Below are 19,322 nucleotides of genomic sequence, written 5' to 3'. Positions count from 1 at the left end.
AAATTAGCAGACAGGTGAAGCAGAACTTCTGATAAGTCCATATTGTCACTTTTCAGCTTCCTTGCATTTTTACTTCAGGTTACATTAGTGATAAACTCACTGCAGTCAGCACAGGGCTCAAAAGGGATATTCTTCAGTTTCAGACTTCCTGAAATAAAATGGAAAGTACTATTGATGGTTCCTGCTAGCACAAATAAGCACACCTCGTTTAAGCCCCCATTAAAGTATCTTGTTGTAAGAGAAGGCGGATAGAATGTCGCTGTAAAGTCCACTCACCATGCAACGGACTGCAGCCATCACGCGGCACCTTACAAGTCACCAATAAATTACTAACTAAATAAATAAATGATACTCACCAGAGAGAAGCAGGCAGGATAGGACCTTCATAAACAGAAGCTTCTTCGAAGGACCCCATGCTGGGCAGTGCGCGTGCGAACCCTTGGGGTACTGCGCACAGGTCATGATCGCGCTGGTGCGTCCTTCAGCACGGTGAAGGCTCACCATTGTAAGAGGAGAGCAGAAACGTGTTGTGGGAGTTGGCTGAGGGGTACTGAGAGGGGATTGTACACCTGCTAATGAGGTCACTTGATTAGCCACAGGTTTGCGTGGCTGCTTTGTGAGAGGAAGGGTTACACACATCCTGTGTTTTGGCTGTAGTAAGAACACCAAACGCCTCTTTGAACTTTCGCAACCTGAATCTACATTGATTTTAGGACTGGTCTTTGAAACCCTTGAGAATTAATAAAATATGTCCATTTGCACCCACACAAGGCAGAAAGATTGTGGGTACAGTCTTGGTACAAAGAATTTGGTTATTTGTCTTCAGCTGGTATGCATTGGTTGAAGCAGAGGTAAAGGGCATGGTGGGCCAAGCTCTGCCCCAGGCTTTGAGGATGAAACAACAGGAAAAACATATTGTTTCCTGAATACATTTGCCAGATTAAAATAGAACTTGTAGTACTGCAGTTAAAATCTCAAACTGGGCATAACAGTGTCAATCTGTATGGGGGTGCGTTGTTGTAAAGGTATGTGGTCGGGCGCTAGGGTGTTCAGTCCGAATTAACCAGACTGTCCACGAGAGTACATTGTCATTGCTTATTCGAGTGATCAACTTCATTTGAGATCAGTCATCGGTCTTTTGACTATACATCAGTCAAAACAAGAATCTGCCACGTTCGGATGTTCAGATGCCATCCCTGAACACCTGTTCAGGTGAGAAGGATATTGTGCCCACAGGTGGCAGGAATCGGGGGAGACAAGCAAGGGCAGTGAGAGAGAGGGACACTGCAGAGGAAGTCACTCTTTGAAATGAATTCGTCAAAGGCAAAGGGATGGACAGGACAGACTGCTTCAGTGTTGGCTGAACTGGAGCTCACTGAACCGGATGTAGGGCAGAGAGAGGTCAAGAGGTGAGTAGCGAATTCTAACCGAAGTGAACCCAGAGGGAAGAAAATAATAAACATGAGTTTCAGATAATGGATGCAAAGACTCACAAACAACTCACACCATCGAGCCAGGCAAAGGCTGAGTGTCAAGGATGTTATGAAATACGACTGTAGCCCTAATGCCCCGGAAGTGTACACCCATGGACAGGAAGTGAGGGTAGAGCGAGTCAGCGGTCCAGAGTTCTCAGCCTCTTCAGATCCCACTGCCTCCAGTCTGTCACATGACCCCTATATTTAATTGCCCATCTATGCCAAGCCTCATTAGTGACAGAATCACAGGAAAAGAAGGACACATGGCTGGCCCATGACATCGTCCACAAAATACTCCACATTTATTGACCCTCAGCGAGTAAGCATTCTAGGCACTAAGCCCACAGGAAGGGGCTGGAACTGGAAAAAAAGCATCATTTGAGCATAGAAAGGATCAATAAACAGCAAAAAAGACTCAAAGGAAAGCTTCTGAAATGAGAGTTGAGCAGATACATCCAATGGCAGAAGTATGAGGTCCCCACATGCTCAAATACCTGAGATTCAGGCCGAATAGAAACTCCCGACCCCACAGCATATACAAATGCAAGAATGCTCATGCACAGACATATAGATGCAAACAGGTCAGAGAGAATTAGAGACAGCATCCTAGCACAATTCCCTATGTCTACATGTTTTGTGTCAGCTTTGTGCTGTTGTAGGGTCTAATTGCTTTGAGATGAAAAGCATTCCAGTTGAACTCTTAGAATTTGAATGCAGGGGGTACATTAAATTGTGATCCTTGGCCAACGGCATGCAAAACTTGGCCCGTTCACTACATGTTGGCACTCAAACCAGCCAGACCTTTACAGGGGAAAAAGGTGCAGCATGTAGCAGAATATGTGCATTTCTCTGCAGTAAACACCAAAATCCACGTTATTCCTCAAAAAATTCAGAATAGGTGATAAATATTGACACTGATAAATTCCGAACACGAGTTCAGATTTATATTCGGCGTTGTAAATATCGCATCCAAAAGAGGCTATTCGTAATAGGACTCATAGTCAGTGCTCGTTTACAAAACCATGGGGCCAGCATCTTATAAAGGGGACATTCATACACCTAATATGGCAAACAGAGAAACATCACCAACTCTAGCTTGACCAGGAAGTGCCAAGCAACAGCAAGGCTGTATCAACTGGTCTTGATGGTTAAGGGCTTTGATAATCAGTGAGAAATTGTTTGATGGCCGAAGACAAAAACCAAAACACTTCGGGCCCGATTCACAAAAGTAATCTGAGACAAAATCCTGACTTTACGACTTTCAGTATTCACAGAAATAATTTAGGAGTACTAAAGTTAGGATTTTGCCTCAGTTAAACTTAAGTTTTGGTCTTCAGTTAAACTTAAGACAAACTGAGACAAAATCCTAACTTTACTACTCCTAAATGCCTTCTGTGATACCGAAAGTCGTAAAGTTAGGATTTTGTCTCAGATTACTTTTGTGAATCGAGCCCTTCATTTTCTGGACACCTATATGTGTTTGTCTTTATACTTCTTATGGTCTCTTATCTGCTACACGTTGAATGAATTGTTGTTTGGTTCTGTGTAAAGCATCCATTGCCTTTGTGGTTAGGTCAATACTCTATAAATAACTAAGAATACAACATTTAAATAAACAGCAGGCACAGAAGGGCCATGGCTAAGTACTTGACCTGTGATATCAAAGGGGAATGCCTCAGTCAAAGTCCATGTAAAACAGCTTCATTTCAGAAACTCAAAATTGCTGAGACATCAAAGAGAAGACAATCAATAGACAACAAAGCAGACTTTAAGTTTTCTCATTTTAAAATAATCAAACAAATGCCACAGTAAAAAAATAGTTATTCAGAATATCCTCCACATTTCTTAGAAGAAGATTTCAGTATATTACATTAGTACGTAACTACAACAGAGTCTTGTTGCAATGTTACATCATGTATATTTTACTTTCCCTTCTTCTGGTCTCTCACCTTCCTTCTCCCTGTCCCGCTGGAAAGTTTCTTCCAGCACTATTCCCAGTCAAAAGGTTGTGGTTTTGCCTTAAGCAAGATCAATTGTGAGAGTTAGTTTCCCATTTTGAGTGGCTGTAAGGTGGTGTTTTGTATGTGGAATAAATACAAAAAGTTTTGTTTTTCCACATACTTTATCCAAGTTTTATCTATTTATGTCACTTGATAAGAGTTATTTTTGCCTGCTGTGCTGCGGCAGCCTGACACCACCAATCTGATTCTGCTGAACCAAGCTCTGTCTGTTAGCACTGCTGCACCTGTAAAACATTGCCAGTCATCAGCCATCCTGGTCTTTTACACTAACCTTTCTGATTCATTTGTGGTGGATGGCAGGGAAGAACAAGAGGCCGTGTGCCTAAAGTTTGCCCTAGACTACTACTCAAGAGAAATTCCTTGAAGAAGGAATTGAATACGTTGACTGAGAAAGGGATAATAACGCTTACCGAGGCTTCAGAGTGGCTTGCTCCTGTTGTTTTGGACAACAAATCAGGTCGGCTGGGAATAACACTTTGTGTTGAACTATGTGACATGAATACTGGCATCTGGGCGGATCAACACCCATTGCCGAAAATTGATGAACTGCTTAGGATGATGGGGAAAGCATGTTTCAGTCTATTTGGGCCTCTTCAGATGGGTGTAACTCAGTTCCAGTGGCACCGTGAGCACAGGACCCATGGCAGGGCATATCCATTCACCTCAGAGAGTAACTACAAAGAATGCAAAACATTGATGAAATGAATGCTTGAATTAATTTTAGCCACCTGTAATTACTTGGGGTGCATCCCAGTTCAATTTTGTTTTTGTTCACTATGCCACCTATGATTACACCAAGCCATACACACATCTGGCCTGGTTCTGCTCCAGGAATTGCTAAACCAGATCCTCTCTGAAATGGAACAGGAGCACCCTAAGATTGGCAAGGGCCTATCTGGGGATCTTCACTCTGGTGTAACTGGTTCGAGTAGCAAAGTCTGCATGGCACCCACATCTTGGATTACCAGCTGCACCACTGCATTACAATGAAAAATACAGAAAAGTGATGGATGGAATGTTTGAATTAACTTCAGCCACTGGTAATTACTTGGGCTGCATCCAAGTCTATTGCTTTTTTGGGTACAATCCCACCTTAGAATAGAACCAGTCATATGCAAATCAGCCTTGGTCTTGCTCCAATAGGAACAGTCCAGCCTGAAGTGTCAAGTCAGGTTCTCTTAGATTGCAAGCAAGCCAGGAAAAGTGTCTGCCTATGTTGGCTTCTTCAGTAAGGTGTAGCTTAGCTTCAGGTGCAGAGTCAGCATGGGACCCATGTCTGGGCATTAGCGTCCCTTAGGGCTTTAAATTGAAGAATATTAAAAAAGTGATGGCTGCAATGCTTGAATTAATCACAGCTACTGGTAATTACTTGGGCACCATCCCAGTCCATCGTTTTTGTTGCCCTTTGTACCATCTCATATTAGACCCAGACATATACTAGTCAATCCTGATTCTGTTTCAATGAATACAGTGCAGCCCAAACAGCCAAGCCAGGTCCTCTCTGAACCAGTTGTGTTTTGTTACAGAGAGAACTAGCTGGGAACGTAGCCTGTGATTGGGTGGTCCCACACAGATTTCAGCAGCTGGCTCCCTACCTTGAAGGCTAATGTGCAATTTATCGAAAGAAAGAGTATTATGGGGAGACAGGAAAAGTAAATAGAGAAAAGCACATACCCCAGGAGTACCAAGCCATTCCTGGCCCCTAATGACAAGGGAAATGTACCACAGCTGGTACAGTAAGAAGGTGACCCAGCAAGAAATATCACAGGGAGGTTTAATGCAATGTCACAGACCTTGAAATGACCCTTTCAGTAAATTGGACATTAATCAGAGCATTCTAGCATGTCCAATACACAGAGCTAGAAGTTGACAAACAAACAGGACATCAAAGGTACTGGAACCCAGAATCTTCTCATCAACAATCAAACACCTTATCCATGAGGCCACAAGGGCCTCAGGTCATGAGAGGACAATCCTCAAATACTATCATGCCAAGGTAGCCTCAGACACACTCACTCTACTCTAGTCACTCAACTCTACAACAAAGCTCTATAGCATTTTTGCTCAGAGTCCTGAAAGGCCACAGCACATTTTCACAGGTTGTAGAAGAACTGAACAACTTTTAAAATAATAAAGGTAAAAGAAAGACACATAAGATGAACCCAAGCTGAAGAATAACTATCACAAGTACAGCTGAAATAGCTCTCATTATAGGACCCAATGGCGCGTGCTGAGGGTCACAGCCATGTAACCCGTTGCCATAGCTGCCAAGTTTTCAGTTTGGTACTTTGCGGGGCTGCGTTGCACATCCATGAGATTTAATTTCCTGGTACCACATCTCGGACAGGGCGTGTCAGATTGGCTCGGCCACTGCAAAGAGTATTGAACAAAAAGTGGAGAGGGCAACATGCAACTTCATCAAGTCATGATATAAACAATTGCTGCCTACTCCAACACCCAAGGTGGGGTGGTAGTGGGGGGCGGGGACGGGGATGGGTGTGTATTCTGCGACACAAAATGAAGCTTTCCCCTCTAAGCCCTGTAAAAGGAATATATAACTTTACTTCGCATGCGTTTTCTTCGCATGCCGTTACTACGCGGTCGTTAGTACGACCGCGTTTTTACTTCGCAATTCGGAAGTAGGAATTGCAGTAAGGGGGTGCTGGATGTTGGAATAGTATCATTTACTATTCCAACTCCAGTCTATGCGGACACTAGGGAAGGTGTTGGATTTTAAATCCAACACCTTCCCCCCCTTACTGCAATTCGTACTTCCGAATTGCGAAGTAAAGGTATGCTAAGTAACAAAACGGTCGTACTAACGACCGCGTAGTAACGGCATGCGTAGTAACGCATGCGAAGTAAACGCCGCTTCCCCTCTAAAAGGGATGTTACCAAAAAGGAAGGAGGGGCTATGAGGAGGATTAAACAAGTGGAGACTTGTAAACCATAAAAAAGGGTTGGCCTAAACCGGCCCTTCATCTGCACCCCCCACATGATCCCCTAGAAAAAGGGATAATCTCAAGAAAGGACCCCTGAATGCCAATTTGTGTGATATTTGCTGCAATTAATAGATTTGGATTTAGACCCGAATAGTCATTAGATTTCAATAGGTCAATCCTGCTAGAATTTAAAAGAGGAAAAGTGCACACTTTATACTTTACCGTGCTGACTTGAGTGTGGTAAGCACCAATATCTGCATGTTATTCCCTAAAAACTCAGAGCACGGGCAAATTATTGCATCCAACTTGTAATCAGGCTCTTGAAGGGCATCACTGCTTGATTTGTGCCAGTGTTTGCTGCTGCTCAGCAGCAGCACTTATTTCATAACATTTGGCACATAGTTATGACAGTCCACCACATGGTGGCACTGTCAGTCTATTTTTTTTAAAAAGCATGAGAACAATTATTGCATCCAACTTGTAATCAGGCTCTTGAAGGGCATCACTGTTTAATTTGTGCCAGTGTTTGCTGCGGCTCGGCAGCGGCACTTATTTCATAACATTGGCACATATTTATGACAGTCCACCACATAAGAGCAAAGTATTTAATAATTCAATATACTAGTGGTTCTTAACCTGTGGTCTGGGGACCCTGGAGGTCTGCAAATCCTACACAGGGGACACTGGAGGTCTTCAACGCCTGCACAGGGGATTCACAACTGCTTGAAAAATTAAATGCAATTTACAAATTGATAAATTGTTTATAAATAAAGAACCAAAATGTAAAATAGTTCTGCGAACGTGATGGAATTTGAAATTCGAGGCTAAAATTAAATTGGTATTCTCACATTGGTCCATGGGAGCACTCCAGGTCATCAGACAGAAGATAATATGGATAATGGGTGGCCTCATTGAATTTAGAAAAGTTCCCTTTCCTCCCATTAAAATGTTCCTTTTTAAAATATATTTGTGAATTATATAAAATATTTAATCATTTGTGTATTTGTTTGGCGAATGCTTGCATCAATTTTTGTGTATAATTTTGCGGTTCAAATCATCTAAATTGTTTAGGCTGACATCCCCAGCATCCAGTAATAACCCAGTGGGGATCTTTGGATTCCAATAATGATTCAGTGTTAAGTAATGTTGAAGTGGGGGACCACAGAATGCAAAGGTTAAGAACCATTGCAATATACCATTACAGAAATAGTAATACCAGTCTTAAAACTTTGGGTCAGTGTAGACCAAATTGCCACATATGTAGGACAGGTGTGGCTAGGTTTGGAATTTGGCAGTGTTGGAAGGGACTGTGGGTACTACAATCTGCAGTGGCCATCTGTGTATTATCTTGGGCCCTGGCACTAATTACTTAACAAATGAAGCATGTTGCAGAAGATAAACAAATAATAACAAATATTAAAGAAATCATATTGAAGTTCATAAGTGAATGAACAGAAGCAAATCCCCCTACCAAAGTTGACTCCAAGTAAAGCAAAAAAGTAAAAAAAATAAAAAAAAGAAAGAAACAGATTTATTCAGTGCAGAATCTATACTGATTTTGCTCCAGGCAAACAGAAAACACACCTACAGTGTGAAGAGCTGGCACAGGTATCTGTTTCTTTGACATGTTTCATCCTCATAGGTTAGGGACTGTGATGAGGAAGAGCAGTGAGGTGATAATGTACAGCAAGAAGGGTCCCTATAGAAGATGGCTGCTCCCCATTAACGGCCCACAGCTCATAGTTGAAGTAAAGGTGGACGAGCCAACAAATTACCAGGGCAATCTAAGCCCGAGCCAAAGGGCTTGGCTTGGCCTTTAGAGCCGAGTATGGAAAACATTTGCCATCTAAATTGTATAACCAATATCATTGATAATAGCCTATTAAGTCAAACACAATAGGTTTTTCTACAGCTGGTATTCTGGACTTAAGTATTTAAAGGTGCTTTCATATATGTGACAGTGAAAAAAGGGATGGGTAAAATAAAATATTTGCCTTAGATCACACACTTTGGTTAAGCGAGGAAGCCACGATTAATCCAGGTTTTCTGGTACCACTTTGAACAGATCACCTACTAAATGGTTATTGATTAATCTCTCCTTTTTAACTCAAATGGTAATGCTTTGTTTCTAACTTTTGTGGATGAAGGTAGAGCGAGGGTGCAGGCAGAAGCCACATTAAAGCTCGGCTCGTTATGGGCTTGATGTTCCAATGGGACCTGGAGCAGAGCCAGAGCCACACTTCAGGCTCAAGTCTGGCTCGAGCTTTAAGTGGCTCACTCACCTCAAAGTTTAACTTAATAATATGGCGACATTTCATGGTGATATTTGATGACAGCCTCACTTCCTCTGGGATTGGGGCGGTGGAGAGGAAGGAACATTTAAAACTGTCTGTAGTATCTTCATGTTGTTATAATGTTCTCTGTTATCATGTTCCTCGCTGCTCAGCCAGTGTGAGTGTTGTGTGTGGAATGTTGGTGTGTGGGCCATGAGTGGGATGCCTGGGTGAATGGTATGAGTGGTGACAGTTGGTGGATGGGCTGAGCAGCAGGCAGGCTGCTCCTGGTGGGGCTGCTGTATTGGATCTACTGTACATTAGGATCTACTTCAATAAACCCACTTAATCAACATCTTACCAGCGTGAACTGTGCTATTACATTATTTTTGGCGACGAGTTGGAGACTTGCTCACGCTCTACAGTTGGTCTGAAGGAAGCTGAAGATGACATTTACAACATGTTGGGAAGAAGCTTCACAGTCTACATGCGCAGACAAGAGACACAAAAAATGCAAAAAGAATGGGTCACAAGAGGCCAGACATTAATGGTGGGCGTAGTGCTCCGCTCCGCCCACGGAGTGTGCGTAGTGCTGCCTGCAGGCAGCGCTACGCACACGCCACGGTGGAGCAGAGTTGCCCGCCACCCGCCTCCCGCCCACCCACACTTTAAAATAACTTAAAGTATTTAAAAGTAAGAAAATGTATTACCTGAGGTGCGGCATCCTGGGGCTCCCTCTTCCTCCTTCAGTGGCAACTTCTTCCTCACAAATGCGCATGCGCGGACACCCGTGCATTTCTTGAGAGAAATACGCATGCGCGGGCGCCCGCGCATGCGCATTTGTGAGGAAGAAGTTGCCGCTGAAGGAGGAAGAGGGAGCCCCGGGACGCCGCACCTCAGATAAGATATTTTCTTACTTTTAAATACTTTAAGTTATTTTAAAATGAGGGCGGGCGGTGCATAGTGGGGCTACGCGGAGTGTGCGAGTGTGCATAGATTTGGCCACACTACGCGATGCTCCACGTAGCCCCACTACGCCCACTACGCCCAGGGTTACCATACATACAGCGAAAGTTGTCATTCAAGAGGGTGTTTTGAAAACTAAGGAGCCACAAAGGAAACAAAAGAAACTGGAACAGCTCGCCTTGCAGCCCCACCAGTGTCCATTACATCGGACAGCGCCAGCCCAAGCGTGCTGTACTCTGTTTCTTCTGGACACATCTACAAGAACTGGACCTTCAAGGGAAGTAAGCATCATAATTTTTGACATTTTACAAGTCATCTCTAATTCGAACGCTGCGCACCTTGAGATGTTCAAGGACATTTGATCTGAGTGTTATGCTGCACCCATTTGTTGTACATACACAGCAAGAATGTCAACAGCTCAGCAAGCCTGTCAACCTGCATTGTCATCTGGATGTGTGAGCAAGAAGGGAGATACCTGTTCTATGAGTTTTCATGCTTCTGGGAACCTGCATCTGGAAGCTATTCAGAGGAAGTTTTGTTGACTGTGTGTCTCTTCAAGGATTTACAGGTTCGGTGTCTACAAGCTTATTTGTTGTCTGCAATGGAGCGGAAATCGCTACACACTGGGCTAATCTAACAGAGCTGTCTGCCCATTTGCCTCACCTGCACGAAGGCAGGTAAAACTGTTTTGCTCAAGTTTATTTTGGAATTTGGCTCATCTATTGAGACATACCTTTTTATACGGCGTGTTGCCTGCTCATTGGATTTGTACAGTCTTCTGATGTAATTTGGGCCGAACGAACACTTTGCCTTATTTTATCATATTTGTAATGATTACTGTGACTGGTCAAGTGGAGCAACATTGGCAGTTTACCCGCATGCTCCATTTTGTTTTAAAATTTGGCTCGCGCATCTTACCGTTTTGTTGGAGACGCACGGTGGAGCAGTGAAATCCTTTATTACGTCTTTCCTTCTTCGCTGCTCATAGCTGCTGTTTGATGCCTGTATGCAGCACAGGCCCGGCTCCAGAAAATTTTATTTGGGTGGGCCAAGGGTGCATTTGGGTGGGCCACTGCGGGCTCGATTTGTCGCATATATGACTCCCAACAAACATTCCATAACGGTGAGTTGGTTGAGAAACAACTCATTACAGTTTAACAACGACAAAACGGAGATTCTGCACTGTGGGGTGGGCAGAGTTCCGCCAGTTTTATCGAATGACTTCTGGCCTATCCCCAAAGATGCCCCCTTGGTACCCATGAGTACGGTACGCAATCTGGGAGTTAGCTTCAATGATAAGCTGAATCTGCAATCCCATGTCAATAGGCTGGTTGGAAGCTGCTACACTCCTATCAGAGGTCTCCGGAAGGTGCTGCCACTGCTACCTTCCCAGGCCAGAGCTACAGTGGTTAGGAGTGCTATCCTGAGCCTCCTGGATTATTGTACCGCCTTGCTACTGGAGTCCCCGAGTTACTTGATTATGAGGCTCCAGAGAATTCAGGCGGCAGCAGCGAAGCTTGCATTGGCAAGACCACGCCGGTCATCAACAACTCGGGCGTTAGCGGAGCTGCATTGGCTTCCGGTGACCCAAAGGATAATGATCAAGTCTTTGTGCATTGTCTTTGAAGCCCTAAATAGACTTGGACCTAAACCTCAGCAGAGGATGTTCAGGTGGTACTCACCGGCGCGCAGCTTATGATCATCCTCAGCCAACCTGGTCAAATCCCGAGGATAAAGAGATCTACAATGGGGGGATGAGCGTTTGGCGTGGCAGCTGCCCGCCTTTGGGACAGCCTTCCCTTGAAGTTTCGAAAGAAAGCCAAGACCTGGCTCTTCCCTAGAGCATAATCACTGGCTCTGCCACACTGCTTACCCGCCAGCATCTTACTAGTATCTTAGCGCCAGGAAGCCCGTGGGGTTACAGCGCGCTTTATACATGTCGATACAAATACAAATGTCTAGGCAGGCCTGCTTCAGGGCCCTCCTTTATCGTTTCTTAGTCTTACAAGGCCCAGTAAAACACACTCTTTTCCAAATCTCTTTCTAAAGTTATCACTCTCAAAAAGTGTTTTTTCCATGTAATGTTCCTTTGATGGGAAGAGGAGGTTTCTGAGGTGGGAGTATCAGGCAAGTGACCCCCTCTTCATTACTACCTCCACCTGACCCCGGACTCTGCAACGCACTCCCTTACAGGCTTGATTACCCTTACAGGCTTGATTATCCACTACTCCTCTCCAGTGCACCTTATCTCACAGCTGACCTTAGGCTCCAGCCCCATATCGGGCTCCACTTTCATTTTTCCCGGTAAAAACATTAGTAAAATCACCTTCAAACTTAAAACATTGAATATAGCAGTAAATATAATTAGCACGCACTTTAAAGTATGTTCCACAGTAGCTCTTATGACCTGACTGCTAATTAAATAAACAAAAACAGAAAGGCCATGACAGGGCCGGCTTTAGCGCTGATGCGAAAGTCTTTTTTGGCGCCGCACCAATAACCTCTTTCTCCGTAAATACCTTTACTACCACCTTCCACCAGTGCCCCTCATCCTTCCATGGCCCCCCTATTGACCTCCTCCTCGGATTCCCTCACTGCCACCCTCCACCAGTGCCTCTCATCTCTCTGGAGCCCCTCCCCCTCATGACCTCCTCCTCAGACTCCCTCACTACCACCCTCCACCAGAGCTCCTCATCTCTTCCTAGCTCCCCCCTCCACTCCATGACCTCTTCCTCGGATTCCCTCACTGCCACCCTCCAACAGTGCCCCTCATCTTTATGTAGCCCCTCTTTCATATGCATTTCATTTGTTGTATAGCGCTACTCATATCAGTGTAGTGTGTCAGTACTTTACACCACGCACACATTATACAGAGACAACGAATCATACAAGTGTGTAAATCAGTCTACGGGGAATGTCACATAAGCCAATGAGGATTACAGGGTGTATGAATCACGTCATCCATACTGGTGGTTTGGTCTGGAGAAGCACAAACTCAGGATTTAAAGAGTACTCTAGTGGTTGGGGGTCAGCTTTACTGATAAAAATGTATATCTGCCCAAACATACTTATAATAATGAAAGACTGAGGAAGTTCTAACTATGGGCCAGATGTATGAAGCCCTTTTCATGTTCGCAAACGGGCTGATTCTGCGAATGGGAAAAAGCCTTTTGGGATGTATCATCCCAAAAGGCCCTCACAAAATAGGTAATTGCAAAATTTCTGACTCCTTATTTTGCGAATGCCTTTAAGGAATCGCAATGCAGGAAGCACCCGTAAGAAATCAAAAATTACCACCAACTTCAAGTTGGTGGCAATTTGTGATTTCTTTGAAAAATGCACTTTTATACATTTTTCAAAGTGCCATGTGGCGCACATACATGTCCTTAGGGCATGTATGTGCACCATATGTGCACGCATATATATTTCAGGGGTGCTACAGGGTGTCCTTTTGACACCCTTGCACCCTTGAAATTGCATTCACAATTTGCGAGTACCTAATGTGTACTCGCAAATTGCGAATGTCTTCCCATTCATTCCTAACGGCCTCCAGGCCCATAGGAATGATTGGGAAGGTATTCCTTAATTGCGAATCGCAATTTGCGATTTGCAATTAAGGAATTCCTATCTACATAGTATTTTGCGAGTCCTTAACAGCGATTCGCTAAAAATCACTATTAAAGTCTCGCAAACTGCTAAAATGATACATCTGCCCCTATATCACAAAACAAAAAAAGCCAAGTTCTAACTATACCATTCATGTTTGTTTGCAGCTCTTTGGTGCCAGTTCATTGGTCACTGTCCTATGTTAGGATTGTAACTTCTGAACTGCAAGTAACAAAAGGATCTCTGTGACAAAGGCAGTAACCCACTGAGCTTCCACATAAAATGCAGTTCATCTGCATTTAAAAACTACTGACAGACAAATGATTGCTCTCCAGCAGGATCATTCATCACCAGCGTTATCTGGGCATCTTTTATTGTCTTATTGTTGTCCTGCATCGGCCATGATAATGATAAAAACTGTTTAAATGAAGCACACACGATGTATGTGCCCTGCTGGGCCTGTGCAGATTTTGAAAAGAAAAACAAATTGGAACACATTCTCTTACCTACTCCATTAGTCAAACTTTGTGTCACAGCCTGATGTGATAAACTGCTGCAGGGGTCAGAAGAGGTGAGTAGGAATAAACAAACTTCTTTTCTCCTGCGCTGCAGAGGAAACAAAATAGCCACCCAGCAGGACAGTAGGCAACGGTTACCCTGTCAAAGAAAGGATTTGTCGCCTTTCGCCATGTGGAGAAGAAGGGGTGACAAAATAAACAAAGCCTCGTTAACATGTAAATGGTCTGCGATAATCTCAAAAACTCTGTGTGCGCCCGGGAAGGTGTCTCGGCCCGGGCGCACACACACGACAGGGGGTTGAAGCCCTTTGAGCGCCATGGCATTGCGCGCCTGCCTTCAAGCCCTCACTGCGAGGGCCAAAGCTCCTGTTTGGGTGGGCCTGGCCCACCTGGCCCACCCGCTAGAACCGGGCCTGATGCAGCAACCCGCCCACAGCCATCCGGTACTGCGTCGTTAGTGCGTGCCGGCATTTTGTGTTTGGCGGCAATGCACTTCAAGATTACTTTCTCTCGCAGGTCTCAGGTCATCACGAATATATGTTCTTACCTCGCATTCAAGCATGGCATTACCACGCAAATTTTACTTCACAAGTGTCTTCACCACGCAGCTTTCCTCTACGAAGTAATCTACCACTCATTCAATATGCAAATCGCTTCAGCACGTAAAATGAACAAAACATCACAATGACATTGATTGGCTAAAAAATATGATGTGGTTATTTTATAAGTGTCTGTCTTTTGTCACTTTCAATGACCCTCCACTGGTCCCCAAGCAAGATGGCGCTAAATCTTTTCAAAGAAGGTCACTTATTAAATTTGAAAAATAATTTTAAATTACACTTTTAGTCATATACTTAAATGATGTTTAAAGTGGTTTCTAATACTTATTTTATTTAAAATTATCGTTGACCCTCTAAAAAGATATATAAAGGGCCGTCCACCATTTTAAGTTCATTAGTCTGCAGCCATCTAGAGAGTTCAGACTGTTGTGTGCGACTCGAGAAAGCAGACTCTAATTTTGACCGTCACTGCCATCTAGTGTCTAAAGTAAGTACACGTTTAAATAAACAATCATTGCTATCCAAGCATATAAAATTAACATTAAAGTTTTACAATAATTAATTTTTTTAATGATACTTTTCAGAAATTATCTGTGGAGAGTGACAAGTTCATCTGGTCATTAATTTGAAAGAAAAAGTATGCATGTTTTAAAATGTCAGTTTCCTTGAAATATTTTCGCTGAGTAAGAGTATACATCAGGGAAGTTGTTGGTCAGTGTCTGTTGGCCAGTAATTTTTTTTTGTTACTCTGCCGGCTACTTACGTCAGGGAAGTTGTTGGTCAGTGTCTGTGGGCCAGTTTTTTTTAATTGTTACTCCACCGGGTACTTACGTCAGGGAAGTTGCTGGTCAGTGTCTGTGGTCCAGTTATTTTTTTATTGATACTCCGTCGGGTTCTTACCTCAGGTAGGATATTGGTCAGTGTCTGGGGGCCATATAAAATAGTCTTACTCTACCTCAGGGAAGGTGTTGGTCAACATATATTAACTTTTCTAAATATGTTAGATCAAAGAAATGAAATGTATCTAAATAAAATTTTTAAAATATGTTATGTTTTTGTTTTACTAACCAGATATCTCATTGAGAACCTTTACCATTATCCATCAACTGGTAGAAGGAAGATCTGCTTAAAGCTTCATTTGCATGAATGAACAAATCATTGAATCTTCAGGTACAAATGAATCAACATTTTTATTTGCCTTAAATATTTGTTAAAACTACTAGTAATGGAACAATCTAACTTTTTTTCTGTGAGCTCATTTTTCTATTCCTGATTAACTGCTCTTAATACGCCAGCCACTCACCTCATGGAAGGTGTTGGTCAGTGTCTGTGGGCCATTTTTTTTTTATTGTTAATCCGCTGGGTACTTACCTCAGGTAGGGTGTTGGTCAGTGTCTGGGGGCCAGATTAGTCTTACTGTGCCGGCTACTTACCTCAGGGAAGGTGTTAGTCAGTGTCTGAGGGCCAGTTATTTTTTTTATTGTTACATCACCGGGTTCTTTTCTCAAAGTAGGTTTTGGACAATGTCTGTGGGCCAGATTATTTTTATTGTTACTCCAACAGCTACTTATCTCAGGGAGGGTGTTGGTCAGTGTCTGGGGGCCAGATTTTTTATTGCTACTCCGCTGCGTACTTACCTCACGGAGGGTGTTTGTCAGTGTCTGGGGGCGAGATTAACTAGTCTTACTCCACAGGCTACTTACCTCAGGTAGGGTGTTGGTCAGTGTCTGGGGGCCAGATTTTTTTATTGCTACTCCGCTGTGTACTTACCTACTATTTTAAATAAACTATTCTAACCTTTTTTTTTTTAAACTTGTCATTGCAGCTACCTCTTTAACATACACCTAGAAATCCGATCAGATTTGAAAAGAGATTACAAAGTAAAGCAGCGATTCCATCAATACCTTTGAGAATCAAACTTCACCACAGAAGAACAAAGAAATGCAATCCTCAGGTACAATACTAAACATTTTAATTAACCTGTAAAAAAATTCTATAATTAACTCTTGTTTATCTCAGATATTGTACCGGCTATTAAAGGCCCGCTGCATCGTCGAAGGTGAGGGACTTTAACAAAAGCAGTGGAACTTTAATAGCAGTATAGCCCTGCTACGAACGGCTATAAGGCTATTAGAACATTCTGCCACTAGAGGGCAGAATGTTCTAACAAATTAAACAAATGCTTTTGTAAGAAATTGGAATGCTGCTTTGCGTGCCTTTACCGGCCCTTAGAAGCCTGGAGCACTCCATTGTCTACAATGGAGCTCCAAACATTCCAGTGTTGTAATATGCATTCCGTCACAACGCATGCCTTTACTTCACAACTTCATGACCCTTTTGGAAGGTCATGATTTTTTTTTGGTTTTGGGGGGGGGAAACCCCCCCAACCCACCTTTTTTAATTATACCTTAACCACGCATGCGTTGCAACGTGAAATCTATTTCCATGCATAACCTTTACCATGAAAATGCCTTTACCTCGCATATCTTTACAACGCTTTTTTGTTGATAAGTCATACTTGATAAAGGCATATTTTTGATAAAGGTAATCTCCGATGCCTGCCCATGTAGGCTTGGATAAGACACCATTGCATAACCGTTTTCCACATATGACATTTTTTCAGTAGTTTAACAGCTAACACCACACTTCAGGGGCAGAGCTATGTCCCCAAAGACAATTTTCCAAATACATTCGCCCTCCCCTCTCCAGCTCATTTTTTTTTTATGTAATACCCCTTCCCTGCGTCACATGTAATAAAGTGGAAGTGTCTTTCCGTTTCAAATTACCTCCACATCGCAACTGAAACAGATTTTTATTTTTTTATCTATTTTTTTTTGGGGGGTGGGAGGGGGGGGGAGACCCTCCCAACCCCCCCTTTTTTGATTTTTTCTTTAAAAAGATACGCATCTCTTAGTAAATTTATACGTGTTGAAGACTATTAGTAGTAACAACGCACGCGTTAAAATGCATGTGTGTTAATGAATATGCGTGAAAACAGTTATGTTTTAGTGTCCGTTTTCAGTTTTAAATCAGTTGTTTTAACTTTATCTTGCATCCATTTGAAAATTTGAAATAATCTTTTTTTTTGCAAATAAATTTAGGTACCACAAATCTTCTGTAAAAGAAAGCACCTGTATATTTAAAAAATGTATACTAATTTATCATCCTTTATTTACAGGATCATCAACTGAAAATTCAAGTCGCCAAGCAAGTTACGTACAATCAAAGCGGGGTAACAGATTATTGAAATTTGGTGGCTACATTCACTGTAAGGATCGTTTAACTGAGCCCAGGAGTCATTGAAGGTGCGTAGAATATTTCTCATCACATTGCAAAGGCAGAGTGGTTACTCTGGGAGACATAGTGGAGAGGTCCACAGAGCATAATCACTCTGCCTCTGCAATGGAGATTGAAGTAAGGGAAAATCTACAGCAGATTATATTTTTGGCTGCCACCTCCAATGAACCCTGTGGCTTAGTTTTACGGGAAGTTGCACAAAACATCCCCATGCATGTTGCCAGTAATATGCCCTCAATCCCCAATTTAAGGCGCATGATCCAAAGAACACAACAGGCCATCAATCCACACGCAATAAAACCACAAACCTTCTCCGATATTAACATCCCCCCGGAACTGAATGTGACTTTTACTAATGAAACTTTTCTTTTACATGATAATAATAATCCACAAAAACGTCTTCTAATCTTCTCTACAACACGTAATTTGGCCACCTTTGAAAATACTGAAATTTGGATGATGGATGGCACTTTTAAGTCCACACCCCATCCTTTTAACCAAATGTATACTATTCATGGCAATATTAACAGCACAACTGTCCTCTTAGTATTTGGATTGCTGCCTGACAGACAATCTTCCACTTACACTGAGTTTTTATCAGTTATAAAAACCAAAACTCTCAACAAAAGTCCTAGGAAAGTAATTATTGATTTTGAGATACAAATGATAAATACTATTATTAAATTATATCCAGAAACCCAAACTCAAGGATGTTTTTTGCACTTTTCCCAGGCGTATTGGAGAAAAATTCAGAAAACATCCTTAGCAGAGGATTATGTGTCAGACAGCAAACTACAATATGAACTCAAAAAACTTAAAGCTTTGTGTTTTATTCCTCCTGATTTTGTAGATGACTTCTACACTGCAATTGTTCAATCAGATTATTTTATAGCAAATGAAGAGAAATTGGCACCTATTTTAAATTATTTTGAGGGAACCTGGTAATCTTAGCAGGTCAGGTTGCCGGAGGAAGCCAAGGTTCCCCATTGAGTGGTGGAACTGCTACTTAACTTGCTTAGAGGGAGGTGCAAAGACAAACAATTCCATCGAATGATGGCATAACTCGTTTAATAAATCAATTGGTAGGAGTCATCCAAACTTTTTTCATTTCTTGGAAATTTTAAAAAAAGAACAAAGTTTCCAAGAAATGAGGATGGCTCAGTCACTTTCAGGTACTCTAAATCCACGAGTGACAAGACGTAGCAAAGAGATGAGTGAAAGACTCCAATCAAAATTGCAACTATTTCCTTTAATGGGCACGTCTGACTACCTTGAAAGTATTGCGTATATTCTTCATTTCTAGCTACCTTTTCATCCATGTGAATTGATCGCCTGTTTTACTCAACTTCCAAAAGATTTAGGTGCCGATTCCGATCCTGGAAAAACCGGGTACGAATCGTCGGACGGAGCGTTTTCTCCGTCCGACTCGTACCCGGGAAAAACACCGTACAAACATGCAAGTACGATTCGTCCGGAAACACCATTTCCGTACGAATCGGAAAAAACACCGACCGACTGCAAAATACATACAAATGTGATCCGGGACAGCGCATACACGACATTCGCACGGAGTTAGGCAGCTTTTTACGTACCAGCAAGTACGATTCGTACCGACAGCACTCCGGACGGCAATATTTTTACGGGACCCAAAATGTGCCGGAAAA

General features: G+C 42.7%; 1 long non-coding RNA gene across 1 annotated transcript in view; it reads left to right on the top strand.

Annotated features, from left to right (window-relative positions):
* LOC146869543 (uncharacterized) overlaps positions 1-17,918 on the top strand; it is a 102,372-nt gene extending 84,454 nt beyond the window's left edge. The window contains exons 2-4 of the long non-coding RNA XR_014981438.1: positions 15,433-15,531; positions 16,187-16,315; positions 17,540-17,918. This is a non-coding gene — a long non-coding RNA (uncharacterized LOC146869543). The remainder of the gene's footprint in view (positions 1-15,432; positions 15,532-16,186; positions 16,316-17,539) is intronic.
* Positions 17,919-19,322: the final 1,404 nt, after the last annotated feature.

The sequence above is a fragment of the Triturus cristatus genome, chromosome 1_1 (assembly GCF_964204655.1).
Source record: "Triturus cristatus chromosome 1_1, aTriCri1.1, whole genome shotgun sequence".
Lineage (NCBI taxonomy): Eukaryota > Metazoa > Chordata > Amphibia > Caudata > Salamandridae > Triturus > Triturus cristatus.
Note: the sequence above shows the minus strand (reverse complement) of the source record. Positions and strands in the feature narration are given on the sequence as shown.